We start from the raw sequence: 10,799 nt of genomic DNA on the forward strand, positions 1-10,799 counted from the left end.
CGATGCAGTCTCTGATCCTTTGCACGATCGCCCGAGTCGATGGCAGCTTGTTGCGGAAGGTACATTTGTTTCTCTCTTGCTAAATCTCCCAGCACGTGAGGAGCAGTAGCGTCTTGGCCCCGTTCCTCTCATTGGCGTGTGTCAGATCCTGGATGTTGTGGGTGATCGACACACTCAACTTCTTCTTCCACTCCTCCTTGGGTGAGAACGACGAGCACTCCTTCCATTGGCCTATTGTTGTCCACACCTTGTTGGATTGCGCGCATTTCCAAAACAGGCGGTGAGCAGTCTCTAGGTTCCGTAAGCATAGCCGGCAGAAGTATTCGTTGGGCCAGCCTCTCCATTGCAATCTATCGTTGCACCATAGTCTGTTCTGGAAGAGTAACCACGCAAACATCTTGATCTTGCCGGGGACCCAAACTTTCCAAATGTCTTGGTCGAAGGTGGAGGACTCTCTACCCATGAACTGCATCCGATAGGCGGACCTAGCAGTGTAGGAGCCAGATCCCTCCTAGTTCCACCCGATCGTGTCCGGCCCGTCGAGGGTAAGCACTGCCTCTGCGTTTCTCACACTCCTGTGCATCTACACAAAATGATGCAGCAAGTCCTCGGTTTCACCATGTGCGATGTGTGAAATCCAAGTATGCTCTATCAAAGCCTGTTGGACGACGGTTCTGTTCTTCGTCCTCGAGTGCTTGTAGATGGCGGGGGGTTGTTGGGCAAGGGTACCCATACCGCACCATGAGGAGTGCCAGACGGAAGCCGTCGCCCCGATCCCACCTTGACAGTGGTCGCTGCGGCGAGCAGTACTTGGCAGTACTTTTGTCAACAACGAGAAAACATGAGATTGAGAGTTATGGATGATTTGGCACACTAATAGAATGATTAGAGGATTCCCCAACACAGAAAAGAAAATGACTAGCCACAAGCCTTGGTGAGTACTACCATTTTTCTATATACTTGATCATAGTTTATGAAATTTGATTTAAGATCAAATCAATATGCTTAGACCAACAGATGCATGATTTTACAAAAAAAGAGGATACTGTTCTCTTGAACTCATACATGAAAATTTAGAATAACTGCAACATGGTTCATAAAAAAATGATATCATTAAATGTATGTTGCACACACTGTTGGAGCGGACGCCGACCAACCAACCAACCGTATTCACCGAATGTCCGCCCCTTGTTCGCTGAAGAGAGAAAGGAGGACGAGGAAAAATATGAGTTTGTGATGGGGGTTCAAGATCAGAGTTGTCGTGTCCATAACATGTCTAAATTTTTCCTATGTTGTTTTTTCGTTTATGAAATTTCGAATGTGTGAATCGACCGAGCCATTATTCACGGACATTTGATGACTCCCGTTTGAATGACAAAATGTGTTTAAACTGTTTGATCCAAACATTCAAGGGCGATTTGGTGCTTCGTCAATTGAACTTTATGTTGCGTGTGGGACGTTGTTTCCGCTGGTCGGCCTGCGCGAGCTGGCCTTCAGTTCACTACGAACAACGCCGCAGAATTGGGATACCGTACTGTACAACTTTGCAAGTGTACTCACTCGGTCCAATAAAAAGTGTACATATAAACATTTTAAGATAAATTATGAAGTGGAGTAAAAAATAAATTTCAAAAGTGCAAGTCATCATATCTTTTCTCTTTAACTATCCAACCCCCAATGAGCTAAGTGCACGTAGGAGTTAAGAAAATTATGTGTAAAATGTTATTGATCTTGATTACCATGTGATGAGAGAGAATCATTTTTTTATTTTAAAATGCATTGAAAAGATAAAAGTATACTTTTTTGATAAATTTTAAAATCAACTAAGGGAATATGCAACATGGGCGACACCGCCGTCGCCACCGGTGCACGGTTCATCACCCCGGGCGGACCACTTGTGTTGTGCCCTCTGTGGCTATGTCCTCCTCCGTCCATGCAGCGCGCGTCGCTCTCGCCCAGATCACGCCCATGATTGACCTTGCGGTGTCCATTTTTGATATAACGCGCCGTCCGTCCATCACCCGAATCCATTTGCGTGATCCACCATACAACCTTTTCATTGATTTTTTATGCCCGAGCCTTTGCTAGCTCTGAAGCTCAGCTCATCGGCGAGTGACGATTAATCGCTCTCAGAAAGTGAAAAATGTGGGTGACGTTTACTCACCGGTGTCAGCAACTGCTTGTGAGTGAGCAAGTTTTCACGCTTGGAGACAGACATGAAGGTTCTTTCCTTGCTCTCACATCACCTGATTTTTAGCGTCGGAGATAAGCTAAATTATCACGACCGTCGCGCACTTTGTTACTTTTACCATCACATCGTGCCAAACTCAATTCCGATTTCTCTCTTAGAGTTTTCTAAATATTTTAATATAAATGATATATAGATTAAAATGAATGAACAAACATACTAAAATGGATTTATATACACTAGATTAAGAAAAAGGTTAGAACAATATATATATATATTTCTAATAATAAAACAGCTAGCTACTGCTTCTCTCGTCCGTCATGGCATTTTTATAAAAAAAAACATTTATTTTCTGAAAATCAACTTGCTGTCCTTTTATAAGTTAAAAAAATGTTTCATTTTTACGTAAACCTCCCTGGCAATCATCACCGGGCATCATGGCTTATCCATTCCCGTCCTCCACCGCCAGGCCGACGGGCAAGGAGGCAATGGAGCTCGGGGAGCCTCCGGAGGGGCCTTCTCGCCGGCGAAAGGAGGCCGAGGGGGCGGCGCGGGAGGCCAGAGGGCGGTACGGACGGCCGGGACCGCGCGGAGGTGGAGAGGGCCGGGCGTGGCGACACGGATGGTCAGGCCAAAGCGGGGCGGCGCGGGAGGCCAGCGGGCAGGGGCGGTGCGGACGACCGGGACCGCCTGGGGCGGAGTGGCGCTGGGGCGGCAGGCGCGGCTGACTACGGGCTGGCGCTGCGCTCGCGGAATGCAGGCGAGTCTGCCGCCATCGTCACCTGTTCACCGCCGGCGTTCGCCGTCTGTGAGCACACGCCTCCTCCAGCATCTGGTCGCCGACGCAGCGGACGCGGGAGGTCATGGTGCGACACCTGTAGGTGGACACCCTGGCCGGCGACTCCTTCCTGTGCAAGCACTACGGCGCCGTGCCGGCCGCCGACGCCGAGCCGGCAACCCGCACCATCGAGGCCGAGGCCTTCGTCGCCGCCGCCGTCGCCGGCGGGGCCGCCGCATCCCTTGAGGAGGGCATCGAGGTGCTGCAGCTCTACTCCAAGGAGGTCAGCCGCCGCCTCCTCCTCGACTTCGTCAAGTCCCGCTCTGCAGCCGTCGGAGGCGTCGTCGGCCGCCAAGGAGGAGACCTCCGAGGCCTGAGCTCGCCCCGACCGAGATAAAGTTCGTTTACATCTATCTAGAGTTCGTGTGCAGCGTTGGCCTCTGCTTGGGATGAGTTGCCTGTAGGTTGTTCGCGTGTCTGTGCTGTTATTGTTCTTTCGGTAGCTGCTGGTTCCCCTCTCTTTTTTTGTGTGTGTTTGTTAATTACTTCAGTTTGTATTTGTGAGCAAAAATTATCTTCACCTTGTCGTGGCAATGATCAAGATTTCATCGGAATATCTGTCACAGAGCCTCTCAGATCAATACATATTTTATAATTTTATAGAATAATTCTTTAGAGTGAAGGTGAGGAACAAGGTCCGGAATATGAGCAATCCAGTAATCCACTCTTCGTTCTAATGGTAGCAATGTGTTCTGAACCTAATCATGCTTATATTTGATTTTTCTGTGCAAGTAGGGACACACATTTGATTGATGGTGATTATGGTTTGAGCAATCAAAGCGTTTTGTCCCCTTTTCATTTTCATTTGCTTTTTTCTCTCTCTTAAGCAAAGAATAATGAATGATTAATATGTGACTGATCATCCAAATCTGTACTATCTATGTAATGTAACCTATTGATAGAATTCAAGACTAACAGTCATACCCTTATGTTTGTTTCAATACATCTTTGAACTCTCATCTGTGACTATGCATGAACATAAACTACGATGACGCCTGGTTCCGGGAGGCAGGCCGTGGCCGGTACCGTGGAGCTCGTCTCGCTTCATTATAACAAGCCACATCGGTAGAGTATGCTGCAAGTTGTCCAAAATCAACAAGGTTGAGGCAAGAAGATCGGTGGCTGCATTTGCAAATTAGAAATACACGGACCTAAGGTTGGGTGACTTGAGTCACAACAAAAGTAGGATGAGCTAGAAAATCAAAAAAGATCGATGTCTGCATTTGCAAATAAGAAATAAGAATCAAGTAGCAGCCAAGAACTGAAGAAAGATCATAGCAGGTCGGAGTAACGTATTAGCCTATTTTTAAAAAAAGTTGATCACTTACAAATGTATATTTATACACATAGAAAAATTCTTCCATTACAACGCACGGACATTTTTGCTAGTTTATAAATAAAGGAAGTAGTTATTTAGTGATCCCGTTTTAGAAAACAACCGATTAGCAACATTTTAGTCATATTCAGTTTGTAGCCGCATCCTGATAGTTTCACAACGGCCATGGCAGTCCACTCTCCCACCTGTGACGTTCTTCGGTCTGTTTGATTCACATTATGTAAAACATGCAGGATTAGGAAGGAGAGGAGTAGCCATTGAATGTCATGAACACGCTGAATCCTCTGTTAAGTAAAATCGGATGAATGCATAGTTGAAGATTCTGGGTTTAAGTGATTTTTCCAAAGCACTGGCACATGCCATAGTTCTCGTTGAAATAAAAAAAAATCATGAGACCTGTCTTAGATTTTTAAAAATGTATAAAATAATTATATGTATAGTTCATAAGGGCATCTTCAAGGCACACGTGCAAACCTTCCGCACGGGTCTGGACCGTGCACTACGAACCGCGAAAATCATCTCGTGTATCAGTCCACGGGACGGTGCGGACGTGATTTCTTCTGCAAACCGAAGACAAAAGTGAGGGACATTTGCACGAGTCCGGACACGAGAAACGTCATTATCTTCCACCCCTGGCCCATCCAAAACCTTTCCTGGAACCCCGCGTCTCCATCCTTCCCATTCTCTCCTTCCTTCTTCCTCTCCTCCCTTCGCTGCCGCTCCAACACCCTGTCTATCACGCCACACCCGTGCCGAAATTTTGTGTCTACGTCACCCTCTCTCGCTCCAGCAGGGCTCCCTACCGCTTCTCCTTCGTCTTCGTTCAGCTTCTGTCCTCCGGCTGCCGCACCAGGTACCATCCTCTATTGTTATTCTTACCATGCCCAACAACTGTTAGATGAATCGTCGGAGCCGAAAACAGTTGTCCGTTCTTCTTTCTAGCAATCAATTTTGATTTGGAGTACATATACGAGCATTATATTGAGTCGTCTGATGGCTCGTCGGACAAGGAGGACTACTTCGATGAGACGACGATGATGCAATTGGTCCTTGAAGACGCGGGGTGTGCGGAGGAGCCTGTTCTCAATTTCAAGGGTTCGATCAAGGGTCATCTAGTGCTCAACCGCAACCGATTGCACGGGGCATTTGACACTGATGACTGAGCACTTTGCCCCTAATGCACTATTCCTTGACCATTTTTGTCGGCGTTTTCGGATGCGTGGGAGTGTCTTCGATCGTTTGTACCATGGTGACGGGTCATACGATGACTACTTCAGCCTGAAGAGGACATCGTGGGAACGGTTGGTTTCTGTGGTTACCAGAATTGCATGGGCACACTCCGGATGCTTGCATTTGGCACGACCGCCGATTCATGGGATAGCTACCTAGAGATGTCTCAGAGCACCTGCGGAGATGCCATAGTTAGGTTTGCAACTGTCGTGGTCGAGGTGTTCAGACCTCAATACCTGAGAGAACCTAATGTGGCAGACACCAAGAGACTTTTAGCAATCTCACAAGCAAGAGGGTGGCCTAGTTTGCTAGGATCTCTTGATTACATGCATTGGAAATCGAAGAACTATCTCAAGGCTTTGCAAGGGCAATATCAAGGTCATGTTAAGAAGCCCACCATCATTCTTGAAGCAGTTGCATGAAATGATCTTTGGACACACTTTCTTTGGCATGCCCGGGTGTGACAATGATATCAATGCGATGCAATGACCGTCGTTGTTTGCGATGCTGACTGAACGAAAAGCTCCTCCTCGCCACTATACTATCAACGGACATGAGTACAACATGGGTTAATATCTCGTTGACGGTATCTATCCTCCATGGACTACCTTTCTCACCACCATCTCTAATACAAAAGGCCAAAAAAAAGTATCACTTTGCCCAAAGACAAGAAGCAGCTAGAAAGGATTTTGAGAGGACATTTGGAGTTTTGCAGGACAGCTTTGCAGTTGTTCGTGGACCTGCAAAAAAAGGGATCCGAAGACCTTGTGGGAAGTGATGACATGGTGTGTGATCTTGCATAACATGATCGTTGAGGATGAGGGTGACGATGTTGTCGCATGTCTGAAATTTGAGAAAATGGGCAATCATATCCAACTTCTGGAATAGAACCCAGCCACATTTTGAAGAATTTATTCAAATGCATCAACAAATCCGGCATCGACCAACTCACGAGTAGATGAAGGAAGATTTTATTGAACATCAATGGACGTTGAAAGAGGGGAACAATGTTGGGACGTAATATTTGAACTTTTCAAAATTTAAACTAGTGTTGCATGCGATTCTTTTAACGTTTGTAGCCTTTGCATGCGGCTGTTTGAACGTGCGAACATGAAAAAAAAAGGAAGGTCGAATGTTTGCGGCTATGGTTGGATGTCGTCCTCCCGCATACGTGTTCGTGGACCGATCCTCCCTGTTGCGTATGGATACGTGAGAAAATTTGTGGGTCAGCCTTAAAGATGCCCTAAGGTACTATACACCAACACATGCTCTATAAAAAACTAATGAAGATTGCATTCATATATTTTTTGTGAACTAGGATAATGCTGGTCCGTGCTTTGCAACGAGACATAAATATTCTAGTATGTTAACTTGCGATTACCTATCCATATTAATGCATTATGTAAATAAATGATTATTAAATCATATTCATAATTTACCTTATAATTGATGAGAGGTTTGATAAGTAAACTAAACCAAAACTGATGGTAAGTAAATTTAGGTAATGAATTATCATATATAGTAAGGAAAATAATTAGAATCAGCCGGCTGATTATCACGCACTCGCGTCCGCCATCTTGATTGCATGCCATGTAGCTTATTGGACCATACACGTCTCTCTCCCTTATCCGCTGTCTCATAGCCTTATCTAGTAGAACGATATGAGGCATCTTCTCTCAACCATTTCCTTTCCTCTGCCTTTCTCAATCTCTCCCTTTCCACACAACTGAACTCGCAGCCAAGGAGGTTCCAGTGAGCGCTGCTGTAGATGACCGTCGACACCATCTGACGCCAACGCTCTCCTTCGTCGTGGCTGGCCATGACCGCCACCATCTCAAACTCCTGCATCAACGCCCATGTCGCCTGATCTGGGCAAGGCGAAGTGGGGAGTGGACAAAGGCGATGAGGCGTTAGAGGACGGTCTTGTTTTCGCAACAAAGGGCATACTGCAATTGCAACAACCTCTTGTTGCAAAAGGCTCCTATTTTAGTCTCGCAAAATGAAAATCCTTGATTTAGTTTCCTATAACAAGGTCTTTGTTGCAAAAATATCTACAACAAAAGCTTTGTTTTAGAAATTTTCCACAACAAGACTTTGTTGCCTAAAATTTCTACAACAAGGCCTGTGTTGCGGAGAGTTTTGTAGGAGCACCCTTGTTGCAAAGGGTTGTGTGCTCACGTCGTCATGTGAAAACGATCATTAGCGTGTCCATCCAACCGTCAGCGAGGCGGCGGATCTTTTTAGTTATCCGTCGTCGGACGCGTAACACTACACATATAGTAAAGATTGGACAAACAAATGGCGGGAAGAAAAGTGAAAGATAAAACCTTATACTTTTTTTAGTAGTATGTAAAGAATAGACCTACCTTTGCACCAAAGTCCCCTCAAAAAGAAAAGGAAAAACCTTTGCACCAAAGAAGCTATTGACTCACTATTATTGGCAAGTTTGCTAAGCTCTGCTAAACCCGTGACACGTTTTATGTTTACCACAAATTACATTGAGAAGTTGGGTATAAAGTGGAGTTTGATGCAACCGTGCTCCTAGCACTCCTTCAGTTAACCGGAACACATTTTCAACTGGAAAGGGATGGTAAAAAAGCTAAGGCCTTGTTTGGTACTAGTGTATTTTAGGGAATTTGTAGGGATTATCCCGGTCAAACCCCTCAATCCCCACATATCCCATAACACCATTTGGTTCTAGTGTATTTGACATGTTTCATCCTTACATTTCCCCTCAAATACCCAAATTATAGTGCATTTTTCTCAATACCCAATACACTACCCCTACCTAGTGTATTGGGGATAAATGGGGATTTGGAGGGACTGGGTGAAGGTTGGGGTTTCACCCAATCCCTTGGGGAATTATCCCCACCAATCTCTTCAAAAACACTAGTACCAAACAAGGCCTTTAAGGTGTATGTGCCGAGAAATATTACACCACAAAGGTTACATGAAGTGGACTGACACTGTTTACCACGAACTAAGGGCGCCGACATTGACCCGCAATTTTTCTTCTATGTCCGTACATGAATAGAGGAATAAATCCGCGGAGACTTGGTAATCCAATATTGACCGCATATATTTCAAACATTTTTTAACAAATCAGATAAATTCCATGCAAACACGTCGACTTTTAATATAAACGGGATATGGTTCATGCAAACGCGGCTGATTTTTATTACATTTTGAACATTTAGGGAAAAAACCCGACCCTAAACCTACACTACGGCGATCCCTTCGCAGGCCCGCATCTTCCATCTGCCGTCTCCATGAGCACCGGCGATAAGACCGACGAAGCGAAGGTGCGGTCTTCAATGAGGAAGAGTATAAGCGACAAACCGACCCACACGGGTGACAAGACCATTTCACCTCGCATGCCTTGCTCATCCTTAAAGGAGTCAGTGCCTTGTCCGTTGTTGGTGGACATGAGGTCCACGATAAAAACGAGGGCGCCAACGCTCTCGTCGTCCCACCGGGCCGCCCGAAAGTTCGTCAAAGCGGCGTCGTACGCACAGCTTGCATTGTTCTCGTCTGCGATTGCGTGCAGTAGCGCCTCCGCGGCAGCCTGTTCCTGGTGAGTGGCGGCTTGAGCTCGGACAACCTCATAGATCGCACATTGCTCCACGACAAAGTTGGGGTTCTTTGCGGCCATGGCCTCCACGACCTCCTCGCTCGCCCACTCGTCATTGATTTGGCCCTCCGCGAGCCGGTGCTAGTCGATAATGAACATGTTGTAACGATATTCCTCATGCGCTTGCTGGAACGCCAGCATAAGCATCGGCGCAGGCTGCTCTTCCGCCATGGCAACGTTGAAGTGTGCATGCGCGTGTTCCATGGTGAAGCCAGCATGCACAGGTTGTTGGAGAACGTCGCATGGGAAACAAAAAATTTCCTACGCGCACGAAGACCTATCATGGTGATGTCCATCTACGAGAGGGGATGAGTGATCTACGTACCCTTGTAGATCGTACAGCAGAAGCGATTAGAGATCGCGGTTGATGTAGTGGAACGTCCTCACGTCCCTCGATCCGCCCCGCGAACAATTCCGCGATCAGTCCCACGATCTAGTACCGAACGGACGGCACCTCCGCGTTCAGCACACGTACAGCTCGACGATGATATCGGCCTTCTTGATCCAGCAAGAGAGACGGAGAGGTAGAAGAGTTCTCCGGCAGCGTGACGGCGCTCCGGAGGTTGGTGATGATCTTGTCTCAGCAGGGCTCCGCCCGAGCTCCGCAGAAACGCGATCTAGAGGAAAAACTATGGAGGTATGTGGTCGGGCAGCCGTGAGAAAGTCGTCTCAAATCTGCCCTAAAAGCCCCATATATATAGGAGGAGGGAGGGGGACCTTGCCTTGGGGTCCAAGGGATCCCCAAGGGGTCGGCCGAGCCAGGGGGGAGGACTCTCCCCCCCCCCAAACCGAGTCCTACTTGGTTTGGTGGGAGGGAGTCCTTCCCCTTTCCCACTTCTTCCCTTTTTTTTCTTCTTCCCTTTGATTTTTCTATCTTGACGCATAGGGGATTGGTGGGCTGTCCCACCAGCCCACTAAGGGCTGGTGTGACCCCCCCAAATGCCTATGGGCTTCCCCGGAGTGGGTTGCCCCCCTCCGGTGAACTCCCGGAACCCATTCGTCATTCCCGGTACATTCCCGGTAACTCCGAAAACCTTCCGGTAATCAAATGAGGTCATCCTATATATCAATCTTCGTTTCCGGACCATTCCGGAAACCCTCGTGACGTCCGTGATCTCATCCGGGACTCCGAACAACATTCAGTAACCAACCATATAACTCAAATACGCATAAAACAACGTCGAACCTTAAGTGTGCAGACCCTGCGGGTTCGAGAACTATGTAGACATGACCCGAGAGACTCCTCGGTCAATATCCAATAGCGGGACCTGGATGCCCATATTGGATCCTACATATTCTACGAAGATCTTATCGTTTGAACCTCAGTGCCAAGGATTCGTATAATCCCGTATGTCATTCCCTTTGTCCTTCGGTATGTTACTTGCCCGAGATTCGATCGTCAGTATCCGCATACCTATTTCAATCTCGTTTACCGGCAAGTCTCTTTACTCGTTCCGTAATACAAGATCCCGCAACTTACACTAAGTTACATTGCTTGCAAGGCTTGTGTGTGATGTTGTATTACCGAGTGGGCCCCGAGATACCTCTCCGTCACACGGAGTGACAAATCCCAGTC

The 10,799-nt window shown here is 47.0% G+C and overlaps 1 pseudogene; it reads left to right on the top strand.

Moving 5' to 3' along the window:
- The first annotated feature begins 2,625 nt into the window (after positions 1-2,625).
- Positions 2,626-3,343, top strand: LOC123408540 (annotated as a pseudogene).
- The last annotated feature ends 7,456 nt before the right edge of the window (positions 3,344-10,799 follow it).

This window comes from Hordeum vulgare, chromosome 7H (assembly GCF_904849725.1).
Source record: "Hordeum vulgare subsp. vulgare chromosome 7H, MorexV3_pseudomolecules_assembly, whole genome shotgun sequence".
NCBI lineage: Eukaryota > Viridiplantae > Streptophyta > Magnoliopsida > Poales > Poaceae > Hordeum > Hordeum vulgare.